Source organism: Schistocerca serialis, chromosome 2, assembly GCF_023864345.2.
Source record: "Schistocerca serialis cubense isolate TAMUIC-IGC-003099 chromosome 2, iqSchSeri2.2, whole genome shotgun sequence".
In the NCBI taxonomy this organism is placed as follows: Eukaryota; Metazoa; Arthropoda; class Insecta; order Orthoptera; family Acrididae; genus Schistocerca; species Schistocerca serialis.
Genome location: NC_064639.1, coordinates 1155587757 through 1155607184, shown reverse-complemented (window position 1 = coordinate 1155607184; position 19428 = coordinate 1155587757). Strand labels below are relative to the sequence as shown.

Below are 19428 nucleotides of genomic sequence, written 5' to 3'. Positions count from 1 at the left end.
ATAGCTGTCAAGGTGTGCATTTTAGAGTCCATGTTTACATTTTTTCTAGTTTTGGTCCATACTGCCGTGTTTGAAATTTGCCTAGCCTACAACCTCATAAACGGAAGAACAGGCAAATGTATTCTATTGTCACAGGCATCAGAACAATTTTCGATAATAATTACAGACTCAATTTATTCCGGATCGGGGCCCTTTAACTCAATTTGATACATTTACCCATTCTTTTCACCCCTAAAAGTTTTTAATATCGTTACGGAATCACTGTGTATAGTAATTGCTTGTGGCCAAGACGAGAGTTTTATTGTAAGTAAAAATTAACCTTTAACTATGATTGTTTTTGAGTCATCAGTCTTCTAACTGGTTTGATGCGGCCCGCTACGAATTTCTCTCGTGTGCCGACCTCCTCACATCAGAGTAGCACCTGCAACGTATGTTCTTAACTATCTGCTAGATTTGTTCCAATCTCTGTCTTCCTCTACTGGTTTTGCTCTCTACAGCTCATTCTAGTACCACGGAAGTCTCCCCGTGATGTCTTAACAGATGTCCTATCGTCCTGTTCCCTCTCCTTGTCAGTGTTCTCCACATATTCCTTTCCTCTCCTCATTCCTTACCTTATCAGTGCATCGAATGTTCAACATTGGCTTGTAGCACCACATCCCAAGTGCTTCGAATCTCTTCTGTTCCAGTTTCCCCACAGTCCATGTTTCACTAACATACAATGCTGCGCTCCGAATGTACATTCTCAGAAATTTCTTCCACAAATTAATGCCTATGTTTGATACTAGTAGAATTCCCTTGGCCAGGAATACCCTTTTTGCCAACGCTAGTCTGCTTTTGATGTTCTCCTTCTCCGTCCGTCATTGGTTATTATGCTGCCTAGGTGGCAGAATTCCTTAACTTAGTCTACTTCTTGCCATCAGTCCTGATGTTAAGTTTCTCGCTGTTCTCATTTCTGCTCTGTCTTTCTTCGATTTACTCTCAATACATACTGTGTACTCATTCCACTGTCCATATAACTATGCGTTACGGGCTTTTACTAAAAAATTGCTCTTTAATTCCGTCGGACTATTTATCACAAAATTTCCGCAGCTAGAGCCTTCACGACAGGTTCAGCCTGGGGTTCCGCATATCCTAAATACTGTACTGGCAGTCTTCACGGGGCCGCTAAACAAGTGCAGCAAGTATGTGAGTGGTACCCAGTACTTGAAGGCAAGAGACGAGACGCGCCTTAACCGTAATACATTTAGATGGCGACTGCTTCCTAGCACCGGGCTGGCTATTAGCGCAGCCGCTAAGTGCTGAAAAACGGTTACAGATAGGAACAATGACGACCGTAAAAGCTCAACCGCAGTCTATACGTTTCCGGGTCACGGTGCACTGCAAAATCTGCTGCGCGGAGAAAGAGTGAGGCGTAAACGTGAGAATGGAGTGATGCATTGGCGCAGATAGGAGAGCGGTCAGCAGGCAGTAGAATTCCTGGATCACGACGGAGAGCGGGTGGGAGAGTGGGGTCCGCTGTTAGCTGCTGCAGGCGGCGGCCGGCCCTCGCCGGCTGCCACGCCTCATGACGGACGGCCTGCCGGTATTGGCCGCGCGCCGCCGCCTGCCGGCTCTTTAATTGCCGCTCACGTCCTCCCCGAGGCCGCCGTGTCGTCACAGCCGCTGCCGAGTTCCCCATTGTCACCGGCCGCCGTCCTTCTCTGGTTCAGCCTCGACGTCTTCAGCACAGCGCAAGAAACAGCGCCTTTTACGAGGCGGCGATTGAAAGGTGTCTCTTGATTCACCCACCCTTCATTTTATCACTTACTTTTCCCACCGGTTACGGGACAGCTCTTCACTTTTATTTTCCCGTCGCGTGTTGATCGATTTCTACATTTTTCTTTGCTACGTGGAAAGTACCTGACGTGGTGGAAAAGGTTCTCAGAGATCGACTTTGTGTGATTTTGACCGTGAATTTCGATTATTTCAACTCAAAAGAAGCCCGATTTACTTAAAAAAACGTAACGAAATAAACAACGTTAGAGATCGGCAACACACACGAAAAGAACATATAACACAAAAACTTCCGTGTATAACTTCGTAAATAGTTAAGAAAACAACTGCAGTTTTGAAACTTCCTTGCAGATTACAACTGTGTGCCGGACCGAGACTCGAACTCGGGAACTTCGCCTTTCGGGGGCAAGTGCTCTACCAAGTAAGCTACCCAAGCACGACTCACGCCCCGCCCTCACAGATTTACTTCTGTCAGTACCTCGTCTCCTACCTTCTGAAACTTTACAGTAGCTCTGCTGCGAACCTTGCAGAACTAGCACTCCTGAAAGAAAGGATGTTGTGGGGACATGGCTTAGCAGATTGAAAATCTCATTCTGGAAGCATCCCGCAGGCTGTGGCTAAGCCATGTCTCCGTAATATTCTTTCTTTCAGGAGTGCTAGTTCTGCAAGGTTCGCAGGAGAGCTTCTGTAAACTTTGGAAGGTAGGAGACGAGGTACTGGCAGAAGTAGAGCTGTGAGTACCGGGCGTGAGTCGTGCTTCGGTAGCTCAGTTGGTAGAGCACTTGCCCGCGAAAGGCAAAGGTCCCGAGTTCGAGTCTCGGTCCGGCACACAGTTTAAATCTGCCAGGAAGTTTCATATCAGCGCACACTCCGCTGCAGAGTGGAAATCTCATCATGCTAACTACAGTTTTGTTTGATTATAGCTGTAAAAGCAAAATAAACTCCCGCTCTAAGCGTTCAACTACGCTGGCAAACATAGGTTCAAATGACTCTAAGCACTATGAGACTTAACATCTGAGATCATCAGTCCCCTAGACTAAGAACTACTTAAACCTATGAACAACACACACATCCATGCCCGATGCAGGATTCGAACCTGCGACCGCAGCAGCAAAGCGGTTCCGGACTGAAGCGCCTAGAACCGCTCGGCCACAGCGGCCGGCCCACAGAGGCACACAGTTACGGTTCTCGTGTGGTTCGCGGTTCAGGTGTTGCATATAACTTACCGTTTACGCATGTTCCCCTGGACGACAGCACAAAGCCCAAACTATATCGGAGTTTTGGTTGATACTCAGTCGGTATACAAAGTTTGGTATCGATCTGACTGTTTGACATTTGGAGGTTTGGGTGTGAGGGTTAATGGCGGACCCCACAACTTACGCGTGATAACACATACCACAACGAACACGTAAATGCGTCCTATAATAACACTACACACATGTATGAAAATACATCGTCCCAAACGAATTCGCAAGAACGCTTGCAATTACAGCTGATATAAGATAAAGGAAAAACATAGAGGTCGAAAGTAGCCATAACTACTGTTTATGGTAGTTGCACAATGTCAACAAAGAGTGAAATACACCTCATGGGAATTACATTTATTTCTTAGAAAGCAGGGTTGAAGAAAAGTTTGTCTCAGAAGAAATAGAAATTACATTCGAAACTACACGAAATTCTCTGAGACCGTACAGGGAAAGAGCACTTCAGTTTTTTATTTAAATTTCCACCGTTCGACTGTTAATTGTTCATTTTATTGTACACAGTGATGATTTCGGCTTTATAGCCATTCTCATGTGAATGCTGAGATGTTGAAAGGTATTGGACCTCTCTGTGATATGTCATCGGCAAAAAAATGCATTTTTGGTCTTATCTTTTTGCAGACGATGCGTCGTGACGTCAGCGGCGTAATTATCGTGTCTCCATTACTCATGAAACTGTCATGTTGTAATCTCCCCACGGAAAATTACCCTCTACCACGCAATAATTAATAATGGTCAACCAAATCATCCACATGTATTTACGTTTGAAAAGCATCTGATCAGATTTTCTAGTAATATATGCGCCGACAGCTCGTCGACGCCAGGGTATTTTTCTAGTACGTTTATTCTTTGGAACAACAGAGGTACAGATATGTATGCTCCATGGTTATTATAGTGGGAGAAAGGAACAGCTTCGGAAGTATCGGTTGGAAGATTGTCGGATTGCTAAAGGAGATTTATTTACTCTTCTTCGCGCTAAAGCGAGCTAGGAAAGTTTGTGCCGCTAGCGTGATAGATAAAGAGAAAGAAAAACCTGTAAAAGAAAATTACATGAGACTTGGAACCAACAGAAAACGGAACATGTACGGAAATGGATTCAATATACAATTTTCCTCAGAAATAAGGTTTGTGACCATTTTATTCTAGAGTGAATGACGAACGAGTTCTCTGTCTGAACCATTGATGATTGTCTGGGCCCTGTAATTAATCGGGAAGTTTCAGCTGTGACGAAGAGAGCATGCAATCTCTGAGTTTTTTGAAATCGTCCAAAAAGGCTTCGTCCACATCTGAAATTTTAGATCTGTCGTAAACTGAACGAATTGTTCAAACGATCGATTTTCCCAGCTGAATGCATCGCTTAATAATAATAACAAATGTAAAGATCTTTTCTAGCAAGCCAGCCGCTGAATATTAAGACGAAGGGCTCCACCAGAGATTCTACTAGGCTGATTTCACGTAAATAATATATTTAAACTGTACACAGATAAAGGACAGAGAGAGAGAGAGAGAGAGAGAGAGAGAGAGAGAGAGAGAGAGTGAGAGAATCCTCCATTAGCATAATTGTTTCTCTGTCTTTTCACGGATCAGCCTAATAAGAAAACACGATGCCCTGACCTTATTGTACCGATTTATGTGTGAGGGTGAAAGAGCGATAAAGGCGACAGATACACTTCTGTACAGACAAAACATTACACCAAGTTAGTGGCAAGCTGCATTCATATAGACTTTTATCATTTACAGAGTAGAATTCATTATAATGGCCAATACGTGACAGGACACGTTTTTGGACGTTGTTAAAATAATTTTGTTCTCTGTTTCATGTGAACTACGACGAGACAACTTAACTTGGAAAAGAGAAGAAATACTCGCAGCCAAATTAAGTCCATCTACAAATGAAACCAGCACGCTGGGCGTAGTAAATCAGGCCAGATCAATAATTTTTTATTAAAGCTTGCTACTATTGAGGAAGTAGACGTAGATTTGAACATTTACTAATTGTGTTCATGCCAGACGTAGTTTGATTGACTTGCCCTAGCTGCATTTACCTGTATAAGTACTATAAGAAAGTAGCCACAGAAGTATTTTTGTGTGAAGGGAGATATATACATATTGACTGTAGAACATTTATATGGTTTTAACTAGGGCAACCGATCGCTACAGATAGCGCGATAGAACGCCCTGTAGACACGGCTGGAGATGTAACAGCAAGTACGCAACATGGATTAGATCCATTGGTCATTATCATGAGGCAGATGCAGATGTTAACTGAGACCATGAATAATATGAATACGAAATTAGCCTCAGTTACTGAGGGGCAAGAAAATCTAAAAATTGACATTAACGCGAAGTTCGCCTCAGTTAATGAGGGGCAGCAAAATCTGAAAGCTGAGATTAAGCAGCAGTTACACGACAGTTTTTCCGAATTAGAGCAGCGGATAGAGGCGAAGACAAAGGAACTTAAAGATCAGGCCGAAGAGACGGAACGAAAAGTAACTGCACAAATAGAATTGGTGAAGGCTCAATGTGAGGAATCTACTCACCGCGTACGTGTAGGAATGAAGGAGTATGTGGCGATTAAGATAGATACCGTACGCGAACAGATGGAAATGGTTCCGCAGTTAGTACAAAAGCAAGATGCCATGTCATGTGCAATTGCGCAACTTCCTGAATTGGCACGTACGCAGACGAACCTAAAGGAAAGTGTGGAACATCTGACAGAACGTCAAGACGTTATAGATCACCAGATTAATGTATTAACGGGTAAATTATCCGAAATCACATTAGAAAACAAAAGGCTAATGTGTGAAAACGTTGAGCAAAATGTTAAAGCAGCATTCCAGAGTCTATGTGGCAAACAGGAAGAGAATTTGATTGCGAAAGGACTTGAGGAAGTGCGACAGCAGTTAGGGGCTGATTTTGAGCATTGGAAACAAACGATAGCAGAGTCGATACGCGTTTCACAACAAGGCTCAGAACAAATGAATACAGGTCAGCAGCAGAAGTCGGCAGCGACGATAGAGCCAGTTACTGCACATTCGCACACAATACCGACTTGTGTGAGTAACTCGAATATTAAATTGCCACGAGCTAGTTGTTCGCGTGAAGTTTTATCTGACGGAGATTACGAAAGTCTTTGCCATGCTGAAGAAAAAATGATAAAGCATCGGCAATTTCAGATTTTTAACACTGACAAAAGGGGGGTTCATACGATTGTTTTTATTCGAAGTTTTAGAGGAGTGCTACCCAGAAATTGGTCGGAGTGGCAGAAGATCAGTTTCGTTACGGGGTATATACAAAGTTCGGGGGCGATCTGGGCCTCGGACATGACTTCTGTATGCTTGACATATGACGATTTTGAGAAAGCGTTTTTAGCAAAGTTCTGGTCAGAAGGGGTACAGGAACGCCTAAGGCAGGAGGTGCTCTACCCAGAGCCATTCTCTTTTTCAAAAGGAAGCCTTAGGAAGTATTTTGAAAAATATATAAATAAAACTAGATATTGGGACAGACCTATGCCTTTGCCAGACATAATAAACATACTTAAGGCAAGATTACCAACTAACATCCGGAATCAATTAATTTACGGGAACGATAAAGACCTGGAGTCGTTCCTCACGACGTTAGATCATATAGACATTATAGAAGAGAGCAACCAGAAAGCCCGTAACAACAGATTCCAATATAGGGAGATAGAACCTCCGCCAAATGGTAGGCAAGGGAACGCACAGAGATCGATAAACAGTGGAGAAACCCCTCAAAATTTCAACAATAACACCGGCAATAGTCTTGCGAGGGGCTATCCAAGGAACAACAGGAATGGGAAAAGATACAATCCCGTATGGGGGAACGAAAGGAATTTCAGACCGCAAGCCTGGAACAATAACGATAATAGAAAGTGGAATCAACCGGGGGGAATAAACTCAAATAACCAACATCAGTGGGGATGGACATCTACGAATCAACCGGTAATTACCGAAGTGACGGACGATGTCAACCACCAGGCGAATCAAAATCCAACAAACTTGTAAGGACCCACTCGTGCCCCGGAGGAGCGGTCAACAATTGGTTGAGGGGCAACAGGATATGTGTACCAATGCTAACGTATAATGATGGACGATTACTGGCAGATGAATTGACCGAGGACTTAGAACCCCAAGATGAGGATAAGGAACAGGTGGCAGTAGCCGAAGTGCAAGTCATTTTAGAGACTGTACCGATAGTGGCGGTTTTAGACACAGCTGCAACCACAAATGTTATTTCGGAGGCTCTATTCAACAAGATCAGAAATATAAGACGAGTACCAATTTTTCCAGTTCAAAATTGCAGAATAATAGGCGCCGTTGGGGCTAGATCGGCTAATGTAAAAGTGCAGTCACTACTTAGTGTAGAAGTCGGAAATGTAGCAATATTAAGCACATTCCTTGTTGTGAAAAATTTGGTGGTAGACTGCATTATCGGAGTCGACAGCCTACGTCAATACGGATGCAGAATAGATTTTAAAACAGGAAAAATTTGCTTAAATGTAAATAAACAAGAAATTGAGTTGGACTTGTTGAAAAAGGAAAGCCTTACCAGAAAATATAATAGTGGGATCAGTGTGCAAGTAATTAGGACTGCACAAAATTCTAAACAGCACGTAAATAATGAGTTCCAAGTCAAAGGAGATTTCGGTCAATTAGTGTATGAGAAGTTAAATGAATCCGACTGCATTACTGAAGATCAGAAGAAGCAGCTCAAAGAATTATTATTAGCGTATGAAAACGTGTTTGACGAAAGGCCAGGAGTGATTAAGGGATACATATGCCATCTCTACGTTAAGCCGCACGAAACGTATTGTAGAACTTTCTATCCTGTTCCCTGGAGGTTAAAGGCTCAAGTTCAAAAAGAAATAGATCGTATGTTGAAATGGGGTTTGATCGAACCCTCCACAAGCCCATACTGCTCCCCATTGTTGGTCGTGCCAAAAGCAAAATGAACGCTCGTAAAAAACATAACAATAAACTGTGTGTGTAGTGATAGAAACCTTTAAATTGAAATAGTTAAGCAGTGACATAGAGTATAGAAATAGTGACTAACTATTATTATCGAGTGTTGTAAAGAAGATAGTGGAGATAGGCTTCACCTGTGGTTTGGGTGAACATAGAACTTTAGCATTGCTAATGTCATCAAGAATGATTAAGGATCTAATTGACCTTCAAGAAGAATGAAATGTTTCCCGCAAATGCCACGGAATAATCAAAAGAGGTTCCGAGTGAATATTTATATATAATCTCATGTGAACGCTTACATGTGTAAACGTGTGAAGGGATGTGTTGTGGTAGTGAATCGTGAGTGACGGTTAACGCCGCAAAGATAATTCCCCGCGCAAAACAGTTGACGTCGGCGCGAGAATTAAAATCGATATAGACGACACAGATATGCTTTGTAAGAGACTCGCACCAAACGCGAGGATAAACTGATTCATGTTGAACTTTTAAAGGAATAGGTGTTATAATTAGAAGTTAAGAGTTTTTAATTTATTAACGAATGATTAAAGAAAGCAATATTCATAGATTCAGTAGTAATTTAATGGTTCGTGTTCGTTTGGGAATTTTGTGTGAAAAATCCATTTCCATATATGAGCATGGATGAACGCCGTATGAATCAGAGAGTAAATGAAAGAAGTGAATCCGCATTCCTCAATGCTAATAAATTTTACATTTCAGCACTCAAGCGTAAAAATATATGTACTTAGAATAAAAAGTTTTGAGTATAGCTAAATTATATGACTTATCAAGGAAATATGGATGATGTCTTGGTATAAAATGAACTACACTTTCCATTATTCGATGATTTGAATCCAAAATCTATAGTAAGTTACACGAATCCTTTAAATTACGAAGAACAAATCAGTGATAGAAAATGTGTTAGAACTTTTGGACTTATAAGCACAAGTGGGGAGGCAAAGTCAAAAGGTGTATTCAAACGAGAGTAAATCGGATGATGCTTTTGGCAACATCATTAAGTAATGGTTGAATTCCTTGAAGTACGTCGTAACAAAAAGGATCCATGAAGCCATAAGGATTTTGCTTTCAAAAAGGAGAATCTTGGACGGTGTAACCTAATCAGTTCTCTTACAGGAAGAGTTTCCCTTTTGGTCATTGCTAATTCTTTTGGAATGAATGTTGCATGTGAATTCGAGTATCCCTGTCCCTTCTACTCCTCCCATTGTGGGCCGCGTAGAAGATCAACTCCAAAGGGGGCCGCGTAGAAGACCGACTACAAATGTGGACGTCGGGGACATGCAAGACCCGGGGGAGTTTACCACCGCAAGATATTGTACTAGGAACAAGATTGTAAAACGAGAATTCACGTTATTCACTGTAAAACGTTTTGTTTTGCTAGAGGCACAAACCACTCTTCTCCAAATCGTGATACAAATTGATCCCTGTTTTTCCTTTAGAGATGAATTTCAAAATTATTTTTGTTCTTCTATAGGCTTTCCTATCTTCTATGTACCGTAGGCTGGGGGTCTAGGCTTAAGAGGTTTTCCAAGGTTTCCCTGCTTAAGAAAGTTCCCGAATGGGTAGACCCTGACATCAGTTCATGAAAGATCATCTTCCTTGGTTGTGCACAGCAAATATAACACCTAGATGCACGTAAAAGCAATACAGCAGCGGTACCGGTCTCTTCATTTCTTCTGTCTTCACCATTTCTTTTCTTCGTCTGTCTCAAATATAATATTCTTTTTCAGTCGGAGGACTGACAATCTCACTTCCGGGTTATCCACGCTAATAGATAGCTCGCGAAGTGTGTTCGGTGAATCAAAATTGAGCTCACAAACTTTGCTCGCTGCGAGGGGCATTGTAATCTCCCCACGGAAAAAAATCCTCTACCACGCAATAATTAATAATGGTCAACCAAATCATCCACATGTATTTACGTTTGAAAAGCATCTGATCAGATTTTCTAGTAATATATGCGCCGACAGCTCGTCGACGCCAAGGTATTTTTCTAGTACGTTTATTCTTTGGAACAACAGAGGTACAGATATGTATGCTCCATGGTTATTATAGTGGGAGAAAGGAACAGCTTCGGAAGTATCGGTTGGAAGATTGTCGGATTGCTAAAGGAGATTTATTTACTCTTCTTCGCGCTAAAGCGAGCTAGGAAAGTTTGTGCCGCTAGCGTGATAGATAAAGAGAAAGAAAAACCTGTAAAAGAAAATTACATGAGACTTGGAACCAACAGAAAACGGAACATGTACGGAAATGGATTCAATATACAATTTTCCTCAGAAATAAGGTTTGTGACCATTTTATTCTAGAGTGAATGACGAACGAGTTCTCTGTCTGAACCATTGATGATTGTCTGGGCCCTGTAATTAATTGGGAAGTTTCAGCTGTGACGAAGAGAGCATGCAATCTCTGAGTTTTTTGAAATCGTCCAAAAAGGCTTCGTCCACATCTGAAATTTTAGATCTGTCGTAAACTGAACGAATTGTTCAAACGATCGATTTTCCCAGCTGAATGCATCGCTTAATAATAATAACAAATGTAAAGATCTTTTCTAGCAAGCCAGCCGCTGAATATTAAGACGAAGGGCTCCACCAGAGATTCTACTAGGCTGATTTCACGTAAATAATATATTTAAACTGCACACAGATAAAGGACAGAGAGAGAGAGAGAGAGAATCCTCCATTAGCATAATTGTTTCTCTGTCTTTTCACGGATCAGCCTAACTAGAAAACACGAAGCCCTAACTTTATTGTACCGATTTATGTGTGAGAGGGAAAGAGCGATAAAGGCGACAGATACACTTCTGTACAGACAAAACATTACACCAAGTTAGCGGCAAGCTGCATTCATATAGACTTTCATCATTTACAGAGTAGAATTCATTATAATGTATACATCCTCTTGATTAGCATAGGCTCCACACTGGAGTAATATTATCCTCCTTTGCGTTTATGTGGTATCAGATTGGTTTGACGTAATCGTTGTCGTGTGGACCCAATTTTGTATGTGATTGATTACAAAGTTCCATAAGCCAACGTTTCTGTTTCTTACATTCCGTACATGATTTTGAAAAAGTATAGCATTCAATTCAACCCGCTTTTCGTGACATTAGATTCTGTACACTTTTAGCAATCACGATCGCGAATTTACAGTTCTGGCGAAAACAGTGACACACTTCACTGTCAATTTGCAAATCTCCAGCCAGACACTTAATGTTATAGCGAGCGTGGGGCAGCTCGTCAAACTGCACACGAGATGATAAATTCAAAGTACATTAGTTAGTGCAGTTCGGTTAGCTGCAAACAGTACAATTCTCACAACGACAATCAAAGTCCATTCGCGCAGGTATTGTTCAAACGGCTCTGAGCACTATGGGACTTAACATCTGAGGTCATCAGTCCCCTAGAACTGAGAACTACTTAAACCTAACTAACCTAAGGACACCACACACATCCATGCCCGAGGCAGGATTCGAACCTGCGACCGTAGCGGTCGCGCGGTTCCAGACTGAAGCGCCTAGAACCGCTCGGCCACACCGGCCGGCTGCAGGTATTGTCACCACTGTTTACAGTACTCTACGAAACTCACAACACTCATATAGTCTAACATTTCATCCCATAACGTCCAAGTTGGAGTTAGCTTAAGCTATGACTGGAAAATAGGAACGCGGTCATGAATTTTGGTGTGATACTGTCCAGCACGATTATACAACATAGACCGCACGTACGCCACGACACTGCATCCCTTTGTCTGTCTCAACTGTCGGACTGCAACTATACATATGCTCTTTCATCACAGTTCACAGAACAGCGCTGCATATTACATTTGGTTCCAAACAGGGCATTTCACAAAAGCACCACAAAAGAAATGAAACCAGTATTGAAACTTCTGCATACTCAGCTAAAAGGAGATTCGTGTAGCAATGTAAGTAAAGCAACACATAGTCTCATTTCAAATTACAGAAGAAAGCAAAAAATGATATTCTAGACCATCCAAGATACGTGTACAGAGTAAAATAAACACAAGAAAAGAAGGAAGAAAAGGAAAGGAAACTATCTCTCATAACTAGCAACATTTCAAAAGGTGTATGGGGTGGGTAGCTCGGCTAATAAAAGGGTAGGGAGCGACCGTGCCAGGTGAGCACGTAGAATCTGAAAGGGAAAAGGAGAGGCTGTTGTACGGAGGCGGCCAGTCTATAGTGGTCAGACGTAAGTGGTCTCGCCACGTAATGCTGCGCACGTTATTGTGAGTTAATCGGCTGTGAGTAGTTTTACGTATGAAGTACCTCTTATTGTGAGTTTCTGCGGGCACACAGCACTGAGTAGGAAGGGGCCGTTTGAAAGCTATGGTCTGGTGATTCCGCTGCCACTCAGCCGCAGAAAAGCATGGGTAATACTAGGAACGCTTTTGAGAGTCGCTACGCTATTATGTAACGGAGGGCGAGCTATATGTTACGAACTGACCACGAAAAGCACGTATCGCTCCTCCCTCCACCCGAATAGATAACCAGCATTTTGATTACCAATTGGGAATTCGTAAGTCGTTTTTCATCACCAAACAGATTCATTATAATTCTGTGTCGCTTTCTAACAAAAATTGCCAATTCAGGAATCGAGCAGCAAATCAGATGGCTCGTGAAGGACTTTCATAGTAAATATTCAATAAATCAGAAGTTTATTCGAAAATTACAGTTTTCAGACTAATGTTCCCATCTCATCCACTTCTGAGGTAGTGAAAGATAAACATTTTGTGATTAATGCCAATCTGGATTTTTAGCTGTTTAAGTGAGGTGCATGCGAGTTGTTATACAGGGTGGTCCACTGATGGTGACAGTGTGGTGTCACCGCCAGCCACCACACTTGCTAGGTGGTAGCTTTAAATCGGCCGCGGTCCATTAGTACATGTCGGACCCGCGTGTCGCCACTGTTAGTGATCGCAGACGGAGCGCCACCACACGGCAGGTCTCGAGAGACGGACTAGCATTCGCCCCAGTTGTACGGACGACTTTGCTAGCGATGCACACTGACGAAGCCTCGCTCCTTGGCCGAGCAGATAGTTAGAATAGCCTTCAGCTAAGTCAATGGCTACGACCTAGCAAGGCACCATTAGCATTACATTGCATGTATCTACAGAGTCTCACTTGTATCGTCAAGAGCGATGTACAACAAGGATGGATTAAAGTTAAGTATACCAGCAGCTACGTACTTTTCTTTATAGCATTCATTACGTATCCTGTTTCAGACCTCACGCCAGCCTGCGTGCGTTGACGCGTGCATATCGGCATCCTCAACCAAGTAGTGTGCGTAGTGTTGGCTAACTGCTAACACTACAGACAGGGTCAAATATCTCACGAAATAAGCGTCAAACGAAAAAACTACAAAGAAGGAAACTCGTCTAGCTTGAAGAGGGAAACCAGATGGCGCTATGGTTGGCCCGCTAGATGGCGCTGCCATGAGGTCAAACGGATACCAACTGCGTTTTTCTTTTCTTTTTTTTTTTTTTGGATAGGAACCCCTATTTTTTATTACATATTCGTGTAGTACGTAAAGAAATATGAATGTTTTAGTTGGACCACTTTTTTTTCGCTTTGTGATAGATGGCGCTGTAATAGTCACAAACATCAGTAGCAGACAAACTGCGGGAGAATCGGGAATCTCAAAAATGTTGGTGTTGCGAATCCTACATCAACATCGATTGCACCCTTACCATATTTCTGTGCACCAGAAATTGCTTGGCGACGACTTTGAACGTCGTGTACAGTTCTGCCACTGGGCACGAGAGAAATTACAGGACGATGACAGATTTTTTGGACGCGTTCTATTTAGCGACGAAGCGTCATTCACCAACAGCGGTAACGTAAACCGGCACAATATGCACTATTGGGCAACGGAAAATCCACGATGGCTGCGACAAGTGGAACATCACCGATCTTGGCGGGTTAATGTATGGTGCGGCATTATGGGAGGATGGATAATTGGCCCCAATTTATCGATGGCAATCTAAATAGTGCAATGTATGCTGATTTCCTACGTACTTTTCTACCGATGTTACTACAAGATGTTTCACTGCATGACGGAATGGCGATGTACTTCCAACATGATGGATGTCCGGCACATAGCTCGCGTGAGTTGAAGCGGTATTGAATAGCATATTTCATGACAGGTGGATTGGTCGTCGAAGCACCATACCATGGCCCGCACGTCTACCGGATCTGACGTCCTCGGATTTCTTTCCGTGGGGAAAGTTGAAGGATATTTGCTATTGTGATCCAACTACAACGCCTGACAACATGCGTCAGTGCATTGTAAATGCATGTGTGAACACTACGGAAGGCGAACTACGCGCTGTTGAGAGGAATATCGTTACACGTATTGCCAAATGCATTGAGGCTGACGGACATCATTTTGAGCATTTATTGCATTAATGTGGTATTTACTGGTAATCACGCTGTAACAGCATGCATTCTCAGAAATCATAAGTTCGCAAAGGTACATGTATCACATTGGAACAACCGAAATAAAATGTTCAAACGTGCCTACGTTCTGTATTTTAATTTAAAAACCTACCTGTTACTAACTGTTCGTCTAAAATTATGAGCCATATGTTTGTGACTATTACAGCGCCATCTATCACAGAGCGAAAAAAGTTGACCAGCTAAAACATTCATATTTCTTTACGTACTACACGAATATGTAATAAAAAATAGGGGTTCCTATTTAAAAAAACGCAGTTGATATCCCTTTGACCTATAGCAGCGTCATCTAGCGGGCCAACCATTGCGCCATCTGGTTTTCCCCTTCAAGCTAGACAAGTTTCGACATTTGTTGTTTTTTCGTTTGACGCTTATTTCGTGAGATATTTGACCCTGTCACGGTCAACGGATCACCCTGTATAATAGGGTCAGTTTTGTAAATACACTCCTGGAAATTGAAATAAGAACACCGTGAATTCATTGTCCCAGGAAGGGGAAACTTTATTGACACATTCCTGGGGTCAGATACATCACATGATCACACTGACAGAACCACAGGCACATAGACACAGGCAACAGAGCATGCACAATGTCGGCACTAGTACAGTGTATATCCACCTTTCGCAGCAATGCAGGCTGCTATTCTCCCATGGAGACGATCGTAGAGATCCTGGATGTAGTCCTGTGGAACGGCTTGCCATGCCATTTCCACCTGGCGCCTCAGTTGGACCAGCGTTCGTGCTGGACGTGCAGACCGCGTGAGACGACGCTTCATCCAGTCCCAAACATGCTCAATGGGGGACAGATCCGGAGATCTTGCTGGCCAGGGTAGGTGACTTACACCTTCTAGAGCACGTTGGGTGGCACGGGATACATGCGGACGTGCATTGTCCTGTTGGAACAGCAAGTTCCCTTGCCGGTCTAGGAATGGTAGAACGATGAGTTCGATGACGGTTTGGATGTACCGTGCACTATTCAGTGTCCCCTCGACGATCACCAGTGGAGTACGGCCAGTGTAGTAGATCGCTCCCCACACCATGATGCCGGGTGTTGGCCCTGTGTGCCTCGGTCGTATGCAGTCCTGATTGTGGCGCTCACCTGCACGGCGCCAAACACGCATACGACCATCATTGGCACCAAGGCAGAAGCGACTCTCATCGCTGAAGATGATACGTCTCCATTCGTCCCTCCATTCACGCCTGTCGCGACACCACTGGAGGCGGGCTGCACGATGTTGGGGCGTGAGCGGAAGACGGCCTAACGGTGTGCGGGACCGTAGCCCAGCTTCATGGAGACGGTTGCGAATGATCCTCGCCGATACCCCAGGAGCAACAGTGTCCCTAATTTGCTGGGAAGTGGCGGTGCGGTCCCCTACGGCACTGCGTAGGATCCTACGGTCTTGGCGTGCATCCGTGCGTCGCTGCGGTCCGGTCCCAGGTCGACGGGCACGTGCACCTTCCGCCAACCACTGGCGACAACATCGATGTACTGTGGAGACTTCACGCCTTACGTGTTGAGCAATTCGGCGGTTCGTCCACCCGGCCTCCCGCATGCACATTATACGCCCTCACTCAAAGTCCGTCAACTGCACATACGGTTCACGTCCACGCTGTCGCGGCATGGTACCAGTGTTAAAGACTGCGATGGAGCTCCGTATGCCACGGCAAACTGGCTGACACTGACGGCGGCGGTGCACAAATGCTGCGCAGCTAGCGCCATTCGACGGCCAACACCGCGGTTCCTGGTGTGTCCGCTGTGCCGTGCGTGTGATCATTGTTTGTACAGCCCTCTCGCAGTGTCTAGAGCAAGTATGGTGGGTCTGACACACCGGTGTCAATGTGTTCTTTTTTCCATTTCCAGGAGTGTATATGCTAAGTCACGCTGCAGAACGAAAAACCTGCCCATGCTGAGCTCAAATGTTATCGTCTTCGGGATGTGCGGCATTCTCAATTCGTGTTTCAGTAAACGTATCTACGACATAGTTTCTTTATCCCACACATAAACATAGGAACTGTCCTTTAGTGGCATACAGGGGCTGCTTCTTGGTTGACCCACTCCAGAACGTCTTTCAGAGTACTGACAGATTGTATATCTGGGCAATCAATATCCACAGTAACCATAATGAAAGTTCCAGTTTCAAAACGCTGTCGAAAGAGAACCACTGCTCAGAATGACATCAGATTTGAATAGCATATTACTAACGCAGGGGGAAACGTCACGAAAAACAAAAGAAATTAACCAAACTTTGACCAATAGATGGCACTGTAAGCATTAGAATGTGGTCACCAACAGACGTGCGGTACACGGCTGTTACTCAGTCTGCGTCCGACACGACCACAATCACTGCCTCCGTGAAGCATTGCGCGATACTGGTAGAGCTCTTTTACAAGAACGGTGACCGTGCGCCAGTAGCCCTCCAGATACTCCGGACAGTTAAGGGTATGAAAAACGGTACTGGTCGGGTGTCTGCTAAGGGTTTTCAGAAAATTAAAAAAAGGCAGATTCTTTTAAAGTGCAGCATGGCAGACGGAGGAAAGCCGTTGATCTGACGTCTGTGGAAGACGTGGCCACAGCATTGCAAGAGGGATCGAATAGTGCCATGAAAACGTGCAATGCACGAGGAATCGGCCGAACGCTGGAAAAGGCTGCAAGCGCAGTGTATAAAATGTTACAAAACGTCCTGCACTGGTGTCCGTACAGAATCTCTCATATTTAGGCGCTGCTTCCTACCTACCTGACAAACTTTCGGTTGCTTGCATGGGACATTCTGTGGACAGATGAAACCCATTTCCATTTCCTAGATCATGTCAGTAAGCAGAATTGGAGAATGTGAGCAACGAAAAATCAGCTCGCACATCAACTGGTACTATTTCGTTCGGCAAAAGTGAGTATGTGTTGCATCGGCATAACTTATCGCAGAGCCGTATTTTTTAGAGGAGATGCGTCCTATGGATCCTGTTACCTGTACTGTCACTGGTAAATGCTATGACAGTTTTTTGGGCCCCAGCGCCCTTCCAAAACGGCAACAGGGTGAAATTGTGGGTAGGATATTTTTTATGCAAGATGACGCTCCTCCGTACTTTGCACAGCCAGCGAAATTCTACGATTATCAGCCGTCATTTCCCTACAGACTGACCGTACAGATCACCTTATCGTAACCCAAGTGACTTTTGTCTGTGGGGTTATCTGAAAAACGTGGTATCGAGAACTCCAATTACGAAAATGGCTGAACTGAAGCCACGCACTGCGCAGCACATTCTGAAGGCGTTCCCCGAGACACTGCGACCTCTTTAACACATTATTTCTCAATTTAAACTTGTGTCAGGAAACGGTGGGCACCATATTGAACATGTCTTGCACCAGTCTCACGAAAATTAGAAACCGGTGTCATTTTGCTTTTTATCCAATGTTTGGCCCCAAGACAATTAAAAAGAGGTGCTATTTTGCTTCTTGTGCAGTTTTTGGTATCGGGCAATTAAAAACTGATTTTTACCATCCTATGTGGTAAGACCTTGCCGTCGTGGATGGGCTTACCTAGCTAACAGTGGCACAGATGTTGACTGGCGAACTTGTGGAAAATTTGTGGTAAGGACTATGGGACCAAACAGCTGAGGTCATCAGTCTCTAGGCTTACACACTAATTAAACTAACTTAAACTAACTTAAGCTAAGGACAACAAACACACACCCATGCCCGAAGGAGGACTCTAACCTCCGACGGGGCGAGCCGCGCGAACCGTGACAAGGCGCCCCAAACCGCACGGCTACTCCGCGATGTGGCGAACTTGTGCGCACAATGAACAGTACGAATGGTGTAATGTGAACTCAGACCTTACCCTTCGTACTGCCATTCATCTGTCAGTTGTGGTTGACCCAATTTACGTTAAGACGCTTACAGTGCCATCTAGTGGTAGAGTTTTGGTTGCTTACGTTTTTTTGTTTTTTGGTCCACGACGTTTTCCCCTCTGTCAGCAATACGCTGTTCAAATTTGACGTTATTCTGAGCATGGTTCTGTTTCTCGGGCGTTTTGAAACTGTAGCTTTAATTACGGTCACCATGTATATATCGATCTCTGTTTCAAAGTACTTTAGTTTATTCAGATGCATGTCGATAGTCTTACTAGATGAATACATTTGACAATTAAGAGACGCCGAACATATTGACACAATTTCTGTTCAGAATGAAATCTTAGACCTTTTCTATGCTTAAACAATGCCATCAATGTTGCTCACCACTCGCTAAAAAATTCAGTCCGTAAACACCTGCTTTCGTGCTGTGTCGAATGGCACAGCTATGTTCCCCGGTACCAGCTGTGGCGTCGTCAGAAGAACGTCATAAGGCAAGGTGTGATGCCGCTTATTCTAAATCAATTGGATAACCGACCAAGCCTCGGGTTCAACAACACGAAGTAGTATCAAAATTGTGTAAAAGTTATCCGTGACTCATAAAATGTGAACTGATATCTGTTCAAACAAATGATCCTAGTTTATTTGGCAAGGGATTTCGTCTCCTCATTTTTCTTCTGTAGGCAACGGCCTCGCCGCAGTGGATACACCGGTTCCCGTGAGATCATCGAAGTTAAGCGCTGTCGGGCGTGGTTGGCACTTGGATGGGTGACCATCCAGTCGCCATGTGCTGTTGCCATTTTTCGGGGTGCACTCAGCCTCGTGATGCCAATTGAAGAGCTACTCGACCGAATATTAGCGGCTTCGGTCAAGAATACCGTCATAACGACCGGGAGAGCGATGTACTGACCCCACGCACCTCCTATCCGCATCGTCCACTGAGGATGACATGGCGGTCGGATGGTCCCGATAGGCCACTCGTGGTGTGACGACGGAGTGCGTTCTTCATCTGTCTTAGCTTCCAATGTAGACGCACTCTTTGATAGGAGGTGCAGCATTTTTAATGTCTGCGTATTTTATGT

At 43.9% G+C, this 19428-nt stretch overlaps 1 pseudogene; it reads left to right on the top strand.

The window, feature by feature from the left end:
* The first annotated feature begins 19028 nt into the window (after positions 1 to 19028).
* LOC126459034 (5S ribosomal RNA) lies at positions 19029 to 19145 on the top strand (annotated as a pseudogene).
* Positions 19146 to 19428: the final 283 nt, after the last annotated feature.